Here is a 22,215-nt window from a genome sequence, read left to right on the forward strand (position 1 = left end):
CCTGAATCATAGAACTGTTTGAACTTTGCCATGCTTGTCTCTGACCCTGGCTCTCTACAAAGGCTGAAACAACTAATGAGAATTTATGACTGTCAATTGTTGAAACTTCCCTTTACAGGGCAAGGTTAGACTGTTTCACATCAGGGTGGCTAGCTGGTTCCTCTTGACACTAAGAATGCATGCCTTATTCCGAAATTCTAGAGCATTTATTTAATTAAATGCAATTATAACAAAGAACTAGGGAATCTACAGAGAGGAACACTTCACAGCGTTGTATTGCCAGCCTACGCCTCCCTCCGATCATAATTTTATCGCATTCCAAAGCATTTCTTTTTAATTTGTATACCTACAGATACGATATATGAAACAAATAATTCAGGGCTGAGTACAATATTCCAAGTCCCAATGTAATTTATACAGAAAGCTGGATATTTATTACTGATGCTAGAAGTTATTAAGTTATCTGAAAGGTATAGACTTCATTTCTGTTTTCAAGAAATAGAGATTTATATTGCTTATTTATTCCCAGCTGTTGAATATCTGAGTTGTGCTCAGAAAAGAGATTAAAAATATTTGATGATACCAGTGGCCAAGATAGCAGCAATTCAGAAAATTTACCCAATTTTTTTTCAGAATAGGTTTCTGAGTGAATGTTGTATGTGTCTGAGTTTGTATGTCTGATCATGAACATGGTATCCAATAAAAGACACACATTTTGAACACAATATCATGTAATATTCTGTTTCATTGTTTTTGAAATATTAAAAACTAATTTCTTCAAGATAGTTCCCTGACTTCGGTTTTCTCCACTGGAACAGTAAAAATTCTTGTAGGATCCCTGACCACTGGACTAAGTCTTTGAGCACAGATTGCATTGTAGCTTTGCCAAAAACTCTCTGGTGTGGCCTTAAGTGAGTCATTTAACCTTTGGCATCTATATTTTTCTCATTTATAAAAATAAGGAGTTGCACTTTTAGAATCTCATTATTCTATGTTTATAAATTAAACTATAAATAAATTGGGAGTAATTCCCAGATAGTCTTACCTTAGACATAAAGAAAATGAATCTGAGTTGTTAATACCTGGCTCCATTTCTCATTCTTCTCATTAACATATATGATTACTTATTTTACATAGTTTAGATGTAGAATATGCTAAATTATATGTACTGTGCCCACGCAATCTCGAGAATCACAGGCTTTGGCAATTACTAAGTCCAGAAGAAAATTTTGCAACATGTATTTATCCTTCTAATGGAAAGAGCTCCAGGTTATGCATCAATCTTTTCAACCTCTTGGGTAATAGCGATGCCAGCACAGGATTATGGAAAACAATGATATATACTATAAGAATAGATCAGTCTGAAGATTGAAACATATATCCATATTTCTATGCAAACTTTACTACAGCATGCTTAGAGAGGTTTGGAAACACCTGAGAGTATGAGCATGCATTTCGAATTCTTGGCAGAAATTTAATGTAGCCTCTTTGGTTTGTGCTGTGATTGTAGGCAAGTCAGTCTTCACTTATAATGCCCGTAAATAGAAAAAGAAAAAGTGAGAAAAAGATGAAGAGAGAACAAAGGGCCAAAAACAAGGGGCCTTTAGGTCTTGACCTCAATCAAATACTAACAAGCTCTGTGTTGGAGAGTTATTTTATATTCTTGGCCACAAAACTAAAAGAAAATTTGATATATTAATCGTTGAACTAAAATTAAATTATCTTTAATATTCTCTAATGTATTTTCTTTTGTACAACTATTAACTTCTACTTCAGGGCTATTGCAAAGATCGATGAGTTGAGTCCTATCAAAAACTTCTAGGAGAGGTAGGTTTTTTTTTTTCTTTTGTTTTGTTTTTGTTTTTTTTTTTTTTTTTGAGACGGAGTCTCGCTCTCTCGCTCAGTCTGGAGTGCAGTGGCCGGACCTCAGCTCACTGCAAGCTCCGCCTCCTGGGTTTACGCCATTCTCCTGCCTCATCCTCCCGAGTAGCTGGGACTACAGGCGCCCGCCACCTCGCCCGGCTAGTTTTTTTGTATTTTTTAGTAGAGACGGGGTTTCACTGTGTTAGCCAGGATGGTCTCGATCTCCTGACCTCGTGATCCGCCCGTCTCGGCCTCCCAAAGTGCTGGGATTACAGGCTTGAGCCACCGCGCCCGGCCAGGAGAGGTAGGTTTTAAACCAAAGTACAATGAGCAGTTTTTGCTTCACGATTCTTTCTTTCTTCTTTTCAGTGTCCCATTCTGCTTTATGCTTTTCCTTGCTTCTCAGACCACTTCTCCATTCTAGGTTTTTTCATACCAATAGTACACCATGTGTCAGAACTTCCCAATCCCTTCTCCTACAAAAAAAACAAAAACAAAAACAGAAAACAAAAAACAAGCAAACAAAAAAAACTTCTCTGTTTTCCCTTCTCTTTAGTCCACTGTTTAGTGAACAATGCTAGTCACATAAACTAATTTCTCATGCATTCCTATTGATGATCTTGGAAGTCAGTATCTTAAATAAGAGGAAAGACTCAAATAATGTGACTTCTAGGCATTATTAATATCTAACGAGGGATATGTATTGATGCTTTTCAATGTTCCTTAAGTTGTACCACAAAAGCACCCTTATTTTTTCTTTTCTTTTTTCTTTTTTTTTTTAATAGATTCTCACTCTGTCACACAGGTTGGAGTGCAGCAGCGTGATCTTGGCTCACTCCACCTCCCAGGTTGCAACCTCTGCCTCCCAGGTTCCAGCAATTCTCCTGTCTCAGCCTCCCCAGTAGCTGGGATTACAGGCCTGCACCATCACGTCTGGCTAATTTTTCTATTTGTAGTAGAGATGGGGTTTCACCACTTTGACCAGGCTGCTCTTGAACTCCTGACCTCAGGTAATCTGCCCATCTCAGCCTCCCAAAGTGATGGGATTACAGGCGCAAGCCACCACACCCAATTTAAGTATAATCTTGTGTTCTAAATAGTACTTTACAATTTAAAAGTGCTTTCATATACATTATGTTTTAAGCAAACAAAACAGTTATTTCTTAATATATACACATTACTGGACAAAATACCTGATTTTTAGGAAGATCATAACTTGTATACGTTCTTACAACTACTTAGAATGAAAGAGTGTTATGCTAGCTCTCTTATTTTGGCCTCATGTGCTTGTACCAAATATCTATGTCTGCAACAAAGGTACTGGGAACATCCATGTCGTGGTTATAAGAGAACAGAGAAACAAAACAAAACAAAACAAAAAGCAAAGCACCAGTCTATTCATCCTTAAGGGTTAATTGAAGACCAAGTTTAAAGTTAAAGCATCATAATCATGAATCTTTTAAAGCTAATATTTTGGAAGCCTGATATCAATCACATGGACATCCGAAGTTCAAATAAAACTGGAAAAAGTTGTGCCAAAAAGCAACAGGTTCTAATTGTCTCTTTTGCTTCTTCCTGTGTCTTAACCAGAGATCTGACATTTTTCCCAAAAAATGCTCAATATCTTTGAATGGCCTTATATTTATATGTTGGATTATCTCTGACCCTTGATAAGATTCAAATGACAGAAGAAAACCTGAACTAATTTCAGTAGTCACTCATTTAAAATATTCTGATAGTGTCCAAGTTTCCCTATATTTTTGGAATATAGAATCTGCGTAGCCTTATATTTTTATGAATGAATGGTGGGCATTGGGAAGAAAGACATGGATCTAAAGTAATATGTGGGAAAACAGTGAGTCTTAAATATTTAAAGACATTGACCAAATTTATAAAATGACTAAAAAATGTCGAAGTAAGTGACTTCCACTTTTAATCATTACAAAATAACAGATATTATAATTTTACCATGAGAAACCATAAAACTAAACAAAATATATGAGGCAATTCTTTTTACATAGTGAAAAACAAACGGTAGAGGCATATTATATTTGAGATAAAAGAAGTATACAATACAAACAGCAAATTCACCAGGACTTTCTGGATGAAGTCAATATTGAAACTGCAGCACAAGGAAGTGGACTGCAAGTAGAAAGTAGCATTCTCATTAGTTAGAATACAAAGTCCAGGATTTCTGAGGAGATGGTTATTTGTGGGGCAAGACACCAGAGAGGAGCTAGCTACATACATGAAGAGGTCCAGAAATCTAAAGACTTCCCTCCACTTTTTGCCAAATGCAAAGCTGCATATATGCAGGAAAATATGAGACAAAACATTCAGTGAAAAGCTGTTGAGGATTTGTGAGCCAAATGAACATTTTGGACATCATACAATACTGGAGGGTATTGAAGTTCTGACCAGCCAAAGTATAAAATCCTTTCTAAATATATTGAGATTTTCATTGAGTTCCTAAAAGGCCTCACATGAAGAATAAAGCTACTCTAGACCTACTCCAACAAAACCTAAAACCAAGTCTTAACAGGAACAAGGCAAAGTTGACAATCCACTCTTGAGAATGTAATATTCTCCATGTCCATCCCAAAATTTTAAAAAGTACTACTAGATACAAGAAGCAATAAAGTGTGATCTGTAATCAAGAGGAAGTTTAAAAAACAAGTCATACAAACAGACATAGAGATGATGCAGATGTTGAAATTAGCAGGTCAAGACTTTAAAAGAGCTCTTAGAAACATATCCAATGCCTCAAATAGAAATATGGACATAATGAGTGAATAAATAAGTAATCACAACAGAGAAATAAAAACTTTAACACTGCATTTTAAAATATCAATAATCTTAAAGATGGGTCAAACAAAGCTATATAAATTAAAATACATGAAAATGAAGAACACATACCACCACCACCACTGACAGCAACACAAAACAAATTGCTGGTCACCAAAGTGGTGTATAATATTTGTAATTCAATTCCCAGAACTAGAGAGAGGAGAAAATAAAGTAAAAATAGGCATCAGAAAAAATAGTGACCAGAATTTTCCAAATCTGACTGTAATTATTAATGCATTAAATCCAAGAAGCTCAAGGGAAATTGATCTAAAGAAATAAAAAGAAAACTATGTATGCAGATCATAGTTACATTTATAAAACACAAATATAAAGAGAAAACCTTGAAAGGGCCATTACCTATAGAGGAATAATGACAAGAATAACTGCTAACTTCTTATCAGAAACAATATAAGTCAGAAAAAAAATGAATAATAGACTTAAAATATTGTAAGCAAATAGAAAAATATCCTGTTAACTTACGTTTCTATATTCAGCAAAGATATCCTTCAAATATGAAGCCAAAGGAGACATTTTCAGATCAATGAAAACCGAGATTTTTCACCAGTGTACTTGCTCCATAAGAAAGTTTAAAAAAATTTTCAAACTGAAGAAATTTTGAATAATTTATGTGAATACTCTCCAGGAAGTAGAGCTTAACTCACTTGTCTAGCAAACTTGATTGTGGGCTGCGCTTAGTGACTTGCTTCCAAACAGTAGAATATGAAAAAAGAGGAAAAGTACCTTACACTGGAGAAACCTTGAAAATCACTACCTTCGTCTGACGATGAAGGTTAACTATCAGTGAGAAGTCACATTGATAACATGTAGCCTTAATATACTGTAGTCAGAATGGCACTTCACCTCTGTGATTTCCTTCCAAGAAGTCATAACCTTTGTCTAACCATGAGAAAAACATCCAATAAACTCCAATATATGGACATTCTACAAAATACCCTATCATTACTCCTCAAGACTCTCAAGGTCATCAAAAACAAGAAAAGTCACAGGCTAGACAAAACTAAGAAGATATGATGTCTAAATGTAATGTGGCATCCTGGATTGTATTCTAGAACAGAAACATGGTATTAGAGAAAAACTAGTAAAACTAGAATAAAGTTTGAAGTTTAATTAATGGTGGTGTACTGATGTTGGTGTGTGTGTGTGTGTGTGTGTGTATTTAGAGAGAGAGAGAGAGAGAGAGAGGAAGATGGATTCTTGCTCTGTTGCCCAGGCTGAAGGGCAGTGGCGTGATCTCGGCTTACTGTAAGCTCCACCTTCAGGTTCACACCATTCTCCTTCCTCAGCCTCCCAAGTAGCTGGGACTACAGATGCCTGCCACCACGCCTGGCTAATTTTGTTTTTTGACAAATGTACCGTATTATGGTAAGATGTTACCAATAGGAGAAACTAGGTGACAGGAATAGAAACTATCTATGTCTGCAACTTTCCTGTAAATCTAAATTTAATTTTAAATTTAGTTTAAATTTAAATTTAATTTAAAAAAATTAAAATTAAAAAATATAGGGAGAGAAAAAGACAGAGAGAAAAAGAGACAGAAAGAGAGGAATATAGACCTTCCTCTTGTTCTGATAATAACTACAGAGGGTATGGATAACAAAAAAGTAATTACATAACTACCCCACCTTTCTCTTAATTAAGGATGTATGTATAAGATGAGGCTGAAGAGCCACATTGATTTAGAATTTGTTTTGGTTTATGTCAGTTGGCAGGATCATCTCTTGTTCTGACAGGGTTTCATCTTCACCCATTGCCCAGGCTCTTGTTTGCCTATTCAAAGGTGATACGATAAATCATTAGTCAGCTCTGCTGGTGTACATGGAAACTTCATTGAGTATTCACCTAGAGTTGCTGGGAGGGGTGTGGAGAGGAGCCTAGTGGAACTGTATCATACCACCCACATGCGTGTGTGTATATGCGCAAACACAGGCAAACTGTGGCAGCATGCGTGTTCTGATGAAGGATTATTCAATAGCACTAATGTATCAAAATGGCAATTATTTTCCCTGCAATCAAGATTCCCACTCCAACTCTATCAGCATCTCTAATAAAAAACATGACACTGAGAACATAGCTAATATTTGCCTCCCCTAGCAGCTTTGGAGACTATTTGGATTGACATAAACTTGTAAAGGTATGGAAATTGTGGAATATGATCACGTAATGGCCTCCACACTTCTTCCAAGGAAATAGCCTCCTTACATTTTACCTTCCCCATAAAATAATTAGAGCTCTCTATTTCTATGTTATTATTGATCAGTGTTAGCTTCTGTAGCATTTAGTCTTAGGAAAAGGCCAGATGGCTGGTTCAGATGTCCTCAGTAAGGGACAGCATTCCCAACTATCATCAGAATCTTAGCCAGCTCTTAACCATGCACTGTGTTTGTAGACAGTTTAAGAGAGTAATGACAAATTCAACTGCCAGAAAAAATAAAAAAGCAACAATTAAGTTTCAAATCTCTCCTCTGCCCCTTATGAAATATGTGACCATGGAAAATGGTAATATAGTTACATAGCGTCTTTTTGTTCTAATATTCTTATTTCAAAGATATAGATAATAATAATTTCTTCCTACCTTACAGATATATTTTGAGATTCTAATGAGTTTATGTACAAGAAAGTCTTCATAACCCTTTTACAAAAGCATAAATTTTTGAAATATCAAGGGACAAAACTATTAGAATTACGACAAGAACACAACTAGGCAGCACATTGCCATTGGACAGATATTATATTCTCATCCCTGATTCCTATTAAGGGTGTATCTGATCCTGCCCCATTTAGAAAGCATATTTGCTCCTGTTGAAATAAATGCAAATACAGTAGGAAACAATTTGTAGCCATGGGAGGGGTTTTTCTCTCTTAATTTATTTTCTTGTATTTTCTTCCAAATTGTTTCTCACTTACACTGAGATCTAATTTTCCTATGAGTGCTGCTGCTTACGTATATTGATTCTGACACTCCTCTGATATTTACTGAGACACAACTCAAACAGATCGAGAGAAATTCAAAAATGATTCTCAAAAGTGAAATCAACGAAACATTTATAGAAGCAAAAAGAAAGCTGGAGGAAGCTAAGGAGAGCAAATAAACACAATTGAGTCGGGGGTACAAAGGCTAGTTCTCCGTCACTCTGTCTTCATGGAATCTGTTTGCTAGGTTGATAGATGTATGCAAATATAAGGATATATTGATAGACATATGCAAATATAAGTATATAGAGGGTGTTTAATAAACATATGTAAAACTCATATACAAAATAAACTTCAAACTTATATTATACAAAATGGCTGTATATCTAATCTTATGAGACTAGGAATTGGAGTAAGGGACTGTTTCTTATAGTGTAATTCAAAATAAAAAGAAATTATGACTGGATAGTTAGCTCAGGGGCTTGAAGAAATTCTGTGTGGTTATTAATGCTGTGGTTGGTTTCTACCATATTATGATTTATAATTATTTTATTTTAATTGTCCATGAAGCTTGCCAGATATTTTCAAAGGACTTCATAAATGAGTTAATATTTTGCCATTTTATTTTTCATTACTCTTCCTGGAAAGAGTGACAGAATTGATTCACAAGGTCACCTAACATTCTCTTACCATTCTTTGTACCTTAAGATATCCCATAAGTTTAATGTCTTTTATTTCATCTCATCAAAGGTATAAATGATATTTTGCTGGGTCACAGAGATGATGTTCCTATTATATTCTCTCATCAGATCACTGACACCGTAAACTGTAATGGCTTCTTCAGAACTATTAATGTATCTGACATCAACCTATATTGGAGAAGTCCTCAATCCTGCAAATGGTTGTTAAGAACTTACATTTACACAGAGCATTTTAATTTTGATCTTAAAGTGATATATATAAAGAAAGTGTTAATCCATCCACTGCTGCAATGACAGCCATTTCTAAAATGGAATGCAGCAGCTGGATAGCTACTGCTCTTTCAGATGGCCAGAGATGAATATTGTATTTAATATGAGGTGAATTAGGCTTCTGAAATATGCTCTCACTTTTAAGTGATCATTAAAATAGGTCGCTGTGACCAATATTTCTTTATTTGTGTAAGTAGAAGCTCCCAAGTTTGATATTTCCCATTTTTCTGGCTCATTTCTTAGACCTGGAGTAAAACTCAGAGAAATGCTGGAACAGACAGCAAGAATTTTTACCCAGAGCATATAGAAGCAATGTCATGGAATACTTTAAAATGAGTGAGAGTTGAGAAAGCCAGAATGCAATGCTATACAACAACACCAATCGTAATGAGGACAGTACAGGGAAGAGTCAAGCCATGAAGAGAAACACTTCCAAAAGTCTTATTTTTGATAGGTCAAGGCAAAGAGTTTAGAGTGCCAGCCATGAACAAGACAGCCTGAAGAGTTGAGACTTCACTGGTTGTTTGTACCATGGGGCTTGAATATAATTGAGCCCATTTTATGACCTGTAGTCATGAAAAACAGAGGCATTCACCTGAATGGCTACATAAGGTCAATAATTACTTTTTCTAATCTTAGGATGAATTTCTTCAAGGAAGTACATGAATTTCAATGTATTCTAGCAACCTATACAAACTATATGCATGGATTACTTTTAAGTTAATACATAGTTAACATGCAGTTAATATTCCAGCCTCTTCCATGAGTACAGAAGCAGCATCAGGCCTCTATTTAAAATTAAACAGACATAAATATTGAATTTTATAAACACATATTGCAACTAACCCAGAACAATGCTTTTCTGAAAAGAGCACAGAACTTGGAAGCAAAATCTTTTATTTTGAGTCTCAGATCTGTCATTTCATGGCTATGTAATTTTGGACTATGATTTTCAGCTGGAACATTCTCATATGAAAAGTGAAGATAACAATCCTGACTCAGATGACTATATCAAGGATTAAATGGTTTAATGTATATAAAAGTTATTTGGAAATATTAAGTCACCATATAAATATGAAAGATCAGCAATGGCTTAACTAGAGACATATTTCCTTACCTAACCTCAGATCACTAATCTAAAGGGCTTTAATATTGGAAACAACCTGAAATAGAATAGTAAATATACCTAACTGAGTTGCTTCTGAATTACCAGGGCTTTTTTACTTGAATATGCTTTTAAATACTGGGATCCCTTAATATTTATATCTTCATTCTTGAAAGATCAAATTACTGATATATACCACTTGAAATATGTATTAGACCTCTTGATCTTTAAAAAATTTACATGAATGCTAATGAGAATGTATCAAATATAAAATGGTCTATTACAAAAACTATTGGGTCTATCTTCATGTCTGATTCATTAAGCAGATGTTGATTGAAAAGGGGTCGAGATCAAAGCACATTATTCTGATTAACAATGAAAAAGATATTCAAAGATTTATTATGTAGAAATTAGGACAAAATTGTATAAACAATGGAAATTTCCAACATTGGGAACTCTTACAATATAGCGAGCTTCCATCCACCTACTTAATTGCATTTCTTTGCATAATCCTTTTACGTTGAAGACTTTCCCTCCATCTAACATAACTTAATGGGTTTATAGCCTGAGAAGTAAGTGCAGCTGAAGCTCTAACTTTATTAGTTGTCTGACTCTTTCAGAAATTCTGGCTTCAGACCAATTCAAGGTAAATTTATACTGGGAAATAAGGTTACAAATAAGGTTAAAAGTGGACATATTTGGAGAATAGACTTGTGGGTATAGCCTTTCTATATGAAAATGTGATAATACATGATTGCTTTGAGAGCTTAAGTACTCATAAAAGTCATAATCAACTATGTATCCAAACTAGATTGAAGATTGCTTTTGGAGATAAGGTAAATGAGTCTGCTTTTTTCTCACCAAAAATATAGAGGTTAACAGAGATCAAGAACTTCTTACCCCACCCAACAACACAATAATCCTCTCCCAACCTAGTTGACCAAATGCATTATTCACCTAGTTGACCAAATGCATTATTATATCAGCCTTGAAAACTACACAAGGTCCTGTCCTAACACTTTCTATCTTTTTGCTACAAGAACGTATTAGTCCTTTCTCTACTGCTATAAAGAACTACCTGAGACTGGGTAATTTACAAAGAAAACAGGTTTAATTGGCTCACAGTTCCACAGGCTGTACAGGAAGCATGGCTGGGAGGCCTCAGGAAACTTACAATCATGGCCAAAGGGCGAAGAGGAAGCAAGCACATCTTTATATGCCAGCAGGAGAGAGTGAAGGGGGAAGTGGTACACACTTTTAAAGTGGTACACACAGATCTCATGGAAACCCATTCACTATCACGAGAATGGCAAAGGGAAAATTTACTCCCATGATCCAATTACTTCCCACAAGGTCCCTCCCACAAAACTTGAGATTACAATTCAACATGAAATTTGAGTGGGGGACACAGTCAAACCATATCAAAGAAACACACCTATATTGTGCATTTAAATTATTTTATCTTGATAGAAAATTGACCATGAACTGCATTTCCCTCTCTCTTAGCTGGTAATTATTCTCTTATATTTCCACAGTACATTATTTTTAATACAAGGAAGATACCGTCTTTGTCAGTTCAGTCTGCTATAAAAGAACACCATAGACTGGGTGGCTTAAATAACAGAAATTTATTCTCACAATTCTGGAAGGCTGGGAAATCTAATGCTAAGAGGCCAGCAGATCCAGCGTCTGGTGAGATAATTCTTTCTGGTTTGAAGAAGGTGGTGTTCTTATTATATCCTCACATGGTGGAAAGAGAGCACTCTGCTCCCTTCATCTTCATAGAATGGCACTAATCTCATCATGGTGGCTCCAACCTCATGATCTAATTTAACCATAATTATTTTCCAAAGGCCTCAGGTCCAAATATCATCACATTGGGAGTTAGGATTTCAACACATAAATGAGAGTAGGGCACAAATTTTCAGTTCACAGCAGGTATGAGATTCATGCAGCAGATCAAAAGATAGCATGTAGTTTGGGTAACCACTAATCAATTGTTTATATTGTGACACTTTTGACAGTGCAAGGGCAGGCATAATTATACCAGAATTGTGTTGACCCCTAGAGAAGTCCATGCAGGTATCCATGGTGTTTAAAAGTTCAGCACCTCTTACCCCCAAAGATTCCTACATACTTCTAAAAATATTTTATTATACAACCAGCATATCTACTTATCCATCTATTCATATTGATATGACTTTTCAAAGAATGTTTAAAGTTAACTTGTCTAATGATTCAATCAATGTGAAATCAAATTTTCACCATGTACTATTACCCATAATAGACAATATGAACTGCTACAGAGTTTTACAATTTTCTGGTCTTACAGGCTATTAATGAGTACATTTTAAAATAAATTTTCAGATTCCTTTACTTGCCTGGAATTCTATTTTAGTAAATTATTTATTTAGTAGCCAATTATTTCTTATTCTTAAAAAGCCTAATTCCTTTATTCCTCAAAGCATAATGCAGACACAACCAAAAAGTCTCACTTGGTTGTACAAATAAAAAAGAATAATGTTTCATTCACTTTTCTGGGCATCTTAGTTTTTAATAAATCATAAACTAAAAGAAATGAAGCTAATTTGTTCAACAATTAACTTCTCTGTATCTTAGTTTCTTCTTCTTTAAAAACTGTTAATAGTGACAATATCTGTAAGGATATGAGAATAATAATCAAAACCTCCCTATTAAAGTAGTTGTGAAGATTTGTAAGAATAGTGCCCGACAAATGTTGCTGAAAAATTTTGCATTTGTTGTGTTCCAGATCAGTCCTTCTATTCTATACTTGAATTTCCATACAAAAAAGAATAATACAAATAATTCACTGATAAGATCTTGTTATTTATAGAGGCCAGGCTGGAAAATTTAACTTACATCTTTAGACAATGGGGCTTTCTGATTACATCTTCCAGGCATCACTGGACCTGTAAGACTTATGGCATCCAAGAGCAGCAGTAAACCAGGGCTATAGTATCAGGCAGGATTGGTTTATTCCTGGCTCACACAACATTTCTACAGTTCGTCAGTTTTAGGCATGTGGTCCATATGCATCTCACTTTAGGACTTAAGCTGATGGAGTACCCAATATCTGGAACCCTGCAGGTAGCTGTGGCAATGGTAAAGGAAGCTTGGTGAAACACACACAGCCAGAAGTGACACACACCAGTTCTTCTCACGTTGTATTGACAAAACCAAGCCTTATGTTCAAACAAACCGAAGTAGGCAGGGAGGTTTGATTCTATTCTGTGCAGAGAATGAAGGACAAGCAGCATATTTGTGAACATCCTCAATAGTTCTCCCTTCTTGCCACTAAATATTTGCTTCACTCTCCTCCTTACACAAAGTAGACTCACCACTTTTTCAAGGAAGGCCACCCCAAGTTCCATCAAGTCAAAGCATCAAGTCAAGGTCTAGGATCTTTGGGTGAACTTGTAGTCAACGCATCAAGAGGTAATGGGGAAAATGTTGATATCAGGACCAGATATAATTCTTCTTGTTCTAAACACCTACGAAATACAAAAACAAGTGATTTTATTTTTAAATCCTCATCCTGCCACAACCACTACAATCACATATAGAGTATAAAATGCTGGAAGGCAAATAGGACAACCTCAGCATTCTCATTTGAAAAGGGGTGGGTTGGAGGAGAGGAGATATCATGTAGTTACCAGTTCATAGCACTTCTAAATCCCACTGAGCAGATGTTGGATGGGCCCTATCTCTGGCAAAGGTAACCATTCCTTGATTAGTCCTCACTTCTCATTCCTGGAAAAGGCTCCATAGTCAAATAATTTCTATGGCAACTGGTTCTGACTTTCGGAAAAGTCCTATTTGTTTATTATCTTTCTTGACCACATCTGATGAGGATATTAGAGGACATATCCTCTTAGGAGGTAGAGCAGCTTTTTAGCTTGCTTCCTGCTCAGGAAGGTTAGCACTTCAAGAGTAATTTTTTTAGGTCTCAAAGAATGTTTTCTGTATTGTTTAATATCTTCCCTGACAGTACAACTCAGAAGAATGACTTCCATTTGATTCTAGTAGGATCCAGATACCAATAACCAGGACCACCTTTCTTTTAGAGGCATGCCTCATTCTCTGGACTTACTAAATACTTTGAGCTTGTGAAACTTTGTGTTGAGAACTATACTTTTAGCTTTAATTCCCTGAGCCATATTGTCAAACTCAGGGGAATTGCTAGGCATGATATTAACCTATTTTTTTCAGGTTTTAATAACTGTTGTGATAAGTAAAATCCTTGATTTTATCCTCACCAGCAATGCTGAGTTATATCAACCTTTAAGTTTTTGTCACTCAAGGAACGTCTCAGTTTTATATTTTGCCTTTGTAATAAGCCTTATAAACCTTCAAGCTTCTTCCCAATTTTCATTCTCTTTTTGCAAATTCATAAGCCTTTTCTGTGATTATAGAACCTGTTCAAGTGGAGCAAATAGCACCAATTTATGGTAATATGTCCTTTTTTTCCAAACTCTTCACTAAGACCAATAAGTTCATTGGATATATTATCTGCCTGTCTAGTTATTACAGGTGGTGCCTTCTATCAAATATTATGTCAATGAAAAACATGGTTCACAATATTTCCAGGCTTTAATATTTCCCTGATTCTCTGTTCCCCAGTCTTTAAGGCAATACCACATAGTTTAGATTTTTTGTTAAGACATCACTCCATTTCTAGGAGCTAATTTCTGCATTGGTGAAAATAGGCTACGTAACAATATGGGTAGCAAGTCTTTCCACTCACAGAGACTCATACTACGTGTCCATCAGGGGTTGGTTGGGAACTCTCTTCAACAACACCATCCTGCTTAATAGTTCAGGCTGCTGATCCTTACGGTAAGAGGAAGGAATAACTGGTCTGACTTTATTTGGGTAGAGAAATGTAACCCTATCATGTGTCTGACAGAAGAAAACAGCCTAATGTTTTCATAGCCTCTTGTGTCCAGGTTCTTTTTCCAACTGATTAAAGGGATGATGTCTCTCCTCTGTTGAAAAGAATGAGTGAAGGAAGAGAGGTGCGGAGAGCTATGCTAATGGAGAGCCTTCCACATGAAAGGAAACTCCAGTCCTGGGAAAGAAGATTCTTGGCTGGGCGTGGTGGCTCACACCTGTAATCCCTGCACTTTAGGAGGCCAAGGCGGGTGGATCGCCTGAGATCAGGAGATCGAGACCAGCCTGACCAACATGGTGAAACCCCATCTCTACTAAAAATACAAAAATAAGCTGAGCGTGGTGGCTGGCACATGTAATCCCACCTACTTGGGAGGCTGAGGCAGGAGAATCACTTGAACCCAGGAGGCAGAGGTTACCGTGAGCCTAGATGGCTCCACTGCACTCCAGCCTGGGCAACAGAGTGAGACTCCATCTTGGAGAAAAATAAAAAATAAAAAAGCAGTAAGATTCTTCCCCAAACAATTGAACTATCTGTTCTTTTAACACATTAATCTTAATCATTAACCTCATGGTTCACTCAAGTCGTGGCTGTTCCTCTCTACCAAGATCAGTGTTTTGTTGCTGTTTTTTTAACATTTATCTTAAATTTAGGGCAGATGTGCAGGTTTCTTATGTAAGCAAGTTGCAAGTCATGAAGGTTTAGTGTGCAGATTATTTTGTCATCGAGGTAATAAGTGTAGCACCTTATAAGTAGTTTTTTGATCCTCACCCTCCTCCCATCCTCCACCCTCAACTATGCCCTGATGTCTGCTGATCCCTTCTTTATGTCCATGTGTACCTAGTGTTTAGCTCCCACTTACAAGTGAGACTATGCAATATTTAGTTTTCTGTTCCTGCGTTTGTTCACTTAGGATAATGGCCTCCAGCTTCATCCATATTGCTGCAGAGGACATTATCTTGGTTTTCTTTATGTCTGCATGGTATTCTATGGTGTATATGTACCACATTTTCTGTATCCAATTTACTCTTGATGGGCATTTAGGTTGATTCTATGTCTTTGCTATTGTGAACAGCGATGAACATATGCGTGCATGTGTCTTTATGGTAGAACGACTTAAAGGTATATACCCAATATTGGAATTGTTGGGTCAAATGGTAGTTCTCTTTTAAGTTGAGAAATTCATCAAACTGCTTTCCACAATGACTGGACTAATTTACACTCCCACCAGCATTGTGTAAGTATTCCCTTTTTCCCTCAGCCTCACCAGCATCTGTTATTTTTTTTACATGTTATTAATAGCCACTCTGACTTGTGTGAGATGGTGTCTCCCTGTGGCTTCAATTTGTATTTTTCGAATGCTTAGTGATGTTGAGCTTATTTTTATTTGCTTCTTGGTCACGTGTATATCTTCTTTTGACAAGTGTCTGTTCATGTTCTTTGCCCACTTTTAAACGGAGATGTTTATTTTTTGTTTGTTAATTTGCTTAAGTTCCTTAAAGACTCTGGATATTAGACCTTTGTCAGAGGCATAGTTTGCAAATATTTTTTCTCCTGTTTTGTAGGTTGTCTGTTTACTCTGTTGATAGTTTCTTTTGCTGTACAGAACCATCACGTACTGTCCTTCTTTGTCTTTTTTGAGAAGATCAGTGTTTTATTAGGAGACAAGTGCTCCCAGTTTCATAAAACTACCCTCCAACATAAAGCAAGTACAAATCTTTTAAGGGTTCTCCTGGGGCTGTTGATATGCAGGGTAGATTTTTCCCGTAAGCTCCTAAGTAGTTCACAAAAATCAATTATTAAATTAACACCAGACCCAAACCTGAAAATTTGATCTCTATTTTATTTGATATTCCCAAATTATGTCAAATTTTATTGACCAATAAAGTCCATCAGAGATGGTATATTTTAGGTGTCTTCCTTTATTCATCCAGCATATTCCAATTTTAACTCCTCCTTTGACCACCAGAGCTTTGTCAATCCAGTGACATATTGAGGGTGGACACTGTTTGGTAACAGATTGAAATATTGCTAGTGAATAGCCATGTTGTTAGTTTCAATTCTATGTACTTAACTTATAGAGATCATTCTCGAGACTACATGAACAAGCCATTTTAATCCACGTGAACTGCCCACAATATTTTCACCAGCTCTAAAATGCAGAAAGCAACTTGGGATATAGTGTCTAGGACCACGTGCCTAGACCTGGCATTAAAATTCACAAAAGCAAGAGAAACATATAGTTAACTTCCATTCATCAATTTCCTTGCATCCACAAGTATAAACTTTATAAAAATCTAGTTGGATCAATTCCTGCCCTTATGCTGATACTGTGCTGTTTATTTGAAAACAAAACAAAACACCTTATTATTTCACTTATAAACATTCCAGTTGGCAGTAACAATTTAAAGCAAGAACTTCAACAGTGTTCTGTAGAAGTCAGCTGCTTTGCAGTTTAAAAGCATCAAACATTGCTTTTTCTCCAAAGTTAAAAAGGCCAGTAAAACTCTCTTTTCTGTCTAATTGAAAACCTGAGCCTTCTTATAAGGCCTCTGTGAGCAGCAGAGATGAGCAGAGACCCCACTTCCCACACAACCTTGCTGTAGCCCCCAGGTGGCCTGCATGTGCAAATGTTCCAGCCTTTGCTGATACAGTCAGGGCCAGCTGGTGTTTGGATAATGCTCTTAAGGCCTGAAGCCAGCATTTTAGCTGAGGTCTGGACTCTGAAATCTTTGCTGAAGCCCAATCTCCTTGCTGAAACTTGCTCACTGTTTTGTATGGCCCAAGCCTTTGCTAAGACAATCAGCCTTCCGAGACCTGCGCCGTTTCTGAGGCCTTTGTTCAGGAAGAGCAAGGCCTGCACATTATGAACTGAATATCCAATTTGTTTTAATGAAGCATCTCCAAAGTTCACCTTCCCACTCAAGGCACGTAAGAAGCCTCAATTACTTCTCCTATGTTCTGGCCTTCCACATTTTATTCATTGTCTCTTTTTCAAACTCATTAATTCATGCAGCAGATGTTGGGGTGTTTTGATAGGCTCAGTAAATAGCATCTCTCTTGTCTGCCTAAGTTCTGAACTAACTTGGAAATAAAACAAATGGAGTGAGAATAGCGGGGCTGGGGGAAGGATAAAATCCTGGCTTTATTTACTGGAAAAGCCGATATTGAAGAATGTTGTATACACACACACACAGAGCCAACAGTGCTCCCTGAAACTAGACAGAATTATCCAGTCTCAGGCTCTCAGACATCTCCCCACCTAGAGGCAGGTCCCTATAAAATAGACAATATGAAGGAGCAAAAGATAATGCATAATCTATGTGAGCAAAGCTGCTTCCAAGAATGATGAATTAGCAAGAAGCTGGGCTACTTATGCCTCTCTATTTTTCCAAACACAGTAATCTGATTAAGCTACTACTCTTGAAAAAAAGTGCATGAAGAACCAAGAGTGTTATAATAATGAAGCTCCCTTCACATAGAAAATTTTAGACAGGAGAAGGAGCTCATACCACTGTAATGGTTTTATGTGTGTGTGTGTGTATCATGCCTGACTGTGGACAAGCTGACATGAGCATCAGTGAAAATTCCCAGGTTTTGCTGCATAGACACAAGCAAAATAGGTTTCTCAATGAGCAGCAAAGATGAGGAAAAGGAGATTGAACAACTTTGGTGCACCAGGAATTTTTCAGCCCTGTTATCAAGACATTAGGCCTGGGGAATGTGGCTGACCTCATGGCAAACTTATTGTCTTACTTGCTAGAAATTGTGTTTGGGCATTCAGGTGGCTCTTCTGCACAGGGGAGGATAAAACTCAAGATGCTCCTGGAGGGATTCTCAGGTGTGGCAGATTCCTGAAGCTGCTGACTATTATCATGGTTCCACCTGGATTCCAGGGTTCCACACAGAATCTTTTTAATCATAAAGATTAAAAAGGGGTCACTTGAGAAACAGGCTTGTATTAGGTATATCCTTTGCCTATGCCGTTTTCATGTCTTTTTTCTACTGTGGCAAAATATACATAAAACTCACCATTTTAACCATGGATAAGTGTCCGATTCAGGGGCACTAAATACTTTCGCAGTGTTATGTAGTCATCACCAGTATCCATTTCCAGAACCCATGACTTTCTTGGTGTTTAATAATCCTGTGCATTGAACTGAGCAGAGTCTATTATTTTCAGGTCCAGTATCTTCAAACCCAATCCCAGTGTTCTTGGATTTGGGATTAAGAAATCAGTGTCATGATCATCATCATAATCATTGTCACCAAAGGTCATCCCACAAATGACAAAACTGGGTTTAGCATGGAACCTTATGATTCTTAATCTCCTGTCTCTCCACAGCTCCGTTCTTACTATGGCGATTGTTACATTGCTTCCAACAGATGCTTTAAATTCAATTGTTAGGGAAGTAATTCTAAGATCTGACCAATTGCTTTAGTACCTGAAGCACTTTTTAAGTAAATATTCTTTTATCAGAAGAATATTGAGGAAGGAAGGAAAGACAAAAGGGACTTTAATCATTAGTCTCCTGGTTTTTATCTAAAGAAGGTAATACATTTAAGTAGTGAATACTAAAGAAAATGCAATTCCAGGAATAAATACTAGGCAACTTTCATGTAGAGACAGAATATTTTGTAAAATATTCTGAGTGTGACAACAGAATATTTTATCCACTGCTTCTTGGTGTCTTTCTGTGAGCATGTTACCATCAAATCCAGATGTGCTTACTTGTACCTGGGCATCAGTGCTGAGAAGAACTTCACTATATTTAGTTCAGCAGAACAGGCATGCCTTCCAACTCTTCCACGGGTTTCATAGCTCTACTTCTGTTTTTATTGCTTCTAGTATCTTTCCTCATTCCCTTCCACCTAAACTCTAGGATTTCATGATAGCCTGAATAAGGAGATAAAGACTCATACATTCTGTAAATCTATTGTAAAAGAAAAAAAAAGAAAGAGAGAAAAGAAAAATTGTATTTCAATATTTCAGACAAATCAATGAGAGTTTAATGCAAATATGAACACTTCATTCTGTATCACTTTAAAATAGATTCATTTTATTTTTTAAAAATTACAAACAGCTGAGCACAGTGGCTCATGTCTGTAATCCCACCAAGGAGGCCAAGGCAGGCGAGTTACTTGAGGTCAGGAGTTCAAGACCAGCCTGTCCAATATGGTGAAACCCCGTCTCTACTAAAAATACAAAAATTAGCCAGTTGTGGTGATGGGCACCTGTAATCCTGGCTATTCTGGAGGTTGAGGCATGAGAATCTCTTGAACCCGGGAGGCGGAGGTTGCAGTGAACTGAGACGGCACCACTGCACTCTAGCCTAGGTGACACAGCGAGATTCCATCTCAGAAAAACACACGAACACACACACACACACACACACACACACACAGAAAAGTTTACCCTTTTTGGCATAGAGTGCCATGAGTTCTTACACACTTGTAACCACCACCACTGATAGAATGCCCAGCATTGCGAACACTTCAAGAAGTCTTCATACTGCTCCTCTACATCAGACACCCACGCAGCTCTTCACCCTAACTACTGACTTCCTCTTTCTTCCTATATTTTGCCTTTTCCTGAAGGAATGGGACATACTTTCCATAAAAAGAACACAGAGTTTTAAATTAGTAAAATTTTTATTTTGTTTCACTAAAAGGGTGACATTGTTCACCAACTTTCACCAAAAAACCTATAAAATATTTGACTCAATAATGAATAGGTGATATTTTGGTCAGATACCAATTAAGTTTTCTGTGTTTATTCCATGTATACCAAATAAAAAAAGAAACCCACAACATAATTAAAGGCTATTGGAATGGATACAAGCTTTTGAGTCACTGACAGTTAATTTTGAATATTTACTTTGAAATAGACCTTGAAATTTGAAGTAATTTTTTTCATGAAGTCTAATCTCAGGATCCTGTCAGATGAAAAAACCATAAGCATTTGCTTTCAAAAGGAGAATTTTGAATGTTTTGATTTGGGAAGAAACTGTAGAGAGAGATTTCTACTACATCATGGGCATTTTATTTTGCCTTAATAACTACATAAAAACATTTAAAAACTTAATTATTTCCACAATAATTAATTCAGTCTTATTAAATCCCTATATTGCCTTAAAGTTAAAAACTTCCTTTCTTTTTGCCTGTAAAGTGAGTGATTCATAATTTAAAATCTGAATATATCATCACTTGACTAAGCCACCTGAAATAAAACTATTGAGCTATCAAAATTAATAATAAATATTTGAAATCTCTTAATTGCTCACTTTACATGTAACCAACATTCCCTAGATGGTCAGTATAACAAAACTGTGGAATGTTTCTTCAAATAACATGATAAAAGTACTAACTCTTAATAACTAAAACTCAATCTTAATCCCAATGCTTAGTGTTCGTGTCCATCCTGAATAGACATGAGGAAGTGTATCATTGACCACCACGTTTCTTTGTGAGTAAAGCAGTGTTTATTCCATAACAGCACATACCACACAGAGCAGGGACATACCTACACAGTCTCCGCTCAGTCTAATGAAATGGTAGGAGCCTATATCATGGTTTACAAAATAATGATAAAGTAAACCAAAACTATTTTCCCCTATATAGCTTATACTATCAATGATAAAAAGGGCATAGTTGTTGAGCATCTCTTTTATATATTATCACTTAAGGCATCACACAGATTCCTGTTTTGTACTTTAACTTATCTAAATATAAGGTCAACTGTCTGTTCTACTGGCAGAAATTCACAAACCAGTAATTGTATTTCTATACTCTATGACATTGCTATTATGTAATATCCATTATTGTCGCTTGAAATGGAATTTTAGGGATAAGGTTCAGAGCATGATGTTTGCTAATAACTTTTCAGGTGATATTACAAGCTTTTCTGTTTCAATGCAAGTTAAATCTCATTTTAGTTACAAAGAGAGCAATTTTGAATGATGCTTCATGGCCATAATGTTTACTTGAAAGCATTGTTTTTCACTTGTTAAAGAAAAACTAATTTGGATTAGAGTTGTTACTTTGATTCATTCGAAAATAACACAAAGACTCAGTAAATTCTATGCTACCATTTGACAAAATTTCTTAACAGTGAACACACCAGTCTGAATTTTAAAATATTTGTTTTCATACTTTCAATTTTACCTCTTTTTTCCAATTACATATCATACTCAGAGTCTCATTTATCTCAGTACATAAAAAAGTATGTACATAAAAACCCTGTGTACATAAAACCCTTAGTACATAAAAACCTTGTGTTTGTATTGGAATCTCCTTCAATATTCATTCTAATGTTATTTTTGAAGCTGTAATGTTTTCATTAAAATTACTACTTTACTACTTCTGCATTTCCACAATCCATTGATTTATTTGCATGAATATAGGATATAAGAAATAGAAAAGTGGCAAATAAGAGATCTTTTGCAAATATACATAGCACACACATTACATGGAATTATTATGGAGGAAGAAAATCTTATGGACTGTGAGCTGAGTGTTCTTGTCTTTTATTATTGTATAACAAATTACCCCGATACTTAATGGAACAACTTCTTAATTTTATTTCA

At 36.1% G+C, this 22,215-nt stretch overlaps 1 pseudogene; it reads left to right on the plus strand.

Annotated features, from left to right (window-relative positions):
• The first annotated feature begins 7,027 nt into the window (after positions 1-7,027).
• LOC105525214 overlaps positions 7,028-22,215 on the plus strand; it is a 29,584-nt pseudogene continuing 14,396 nt past the window's right edge.

This window comes from Colobus angolensis, unplaced genomic scaffold (assembly GCF_000951035.1).
Source record: "Colobus angolensis palliatus isolate OR3802 unplaced genomic scaffold, Cang.pa_1.0 Scaffold52, whole genome shotgun sequence".
In the NCBI taxonomy this organism is placed as follows: domain Eukaryota; kingdom Metazoa; phylum Chordata; class Mammalia; order Primates; family Cercopithecidae; genus Colobus; species Colobus angolensis.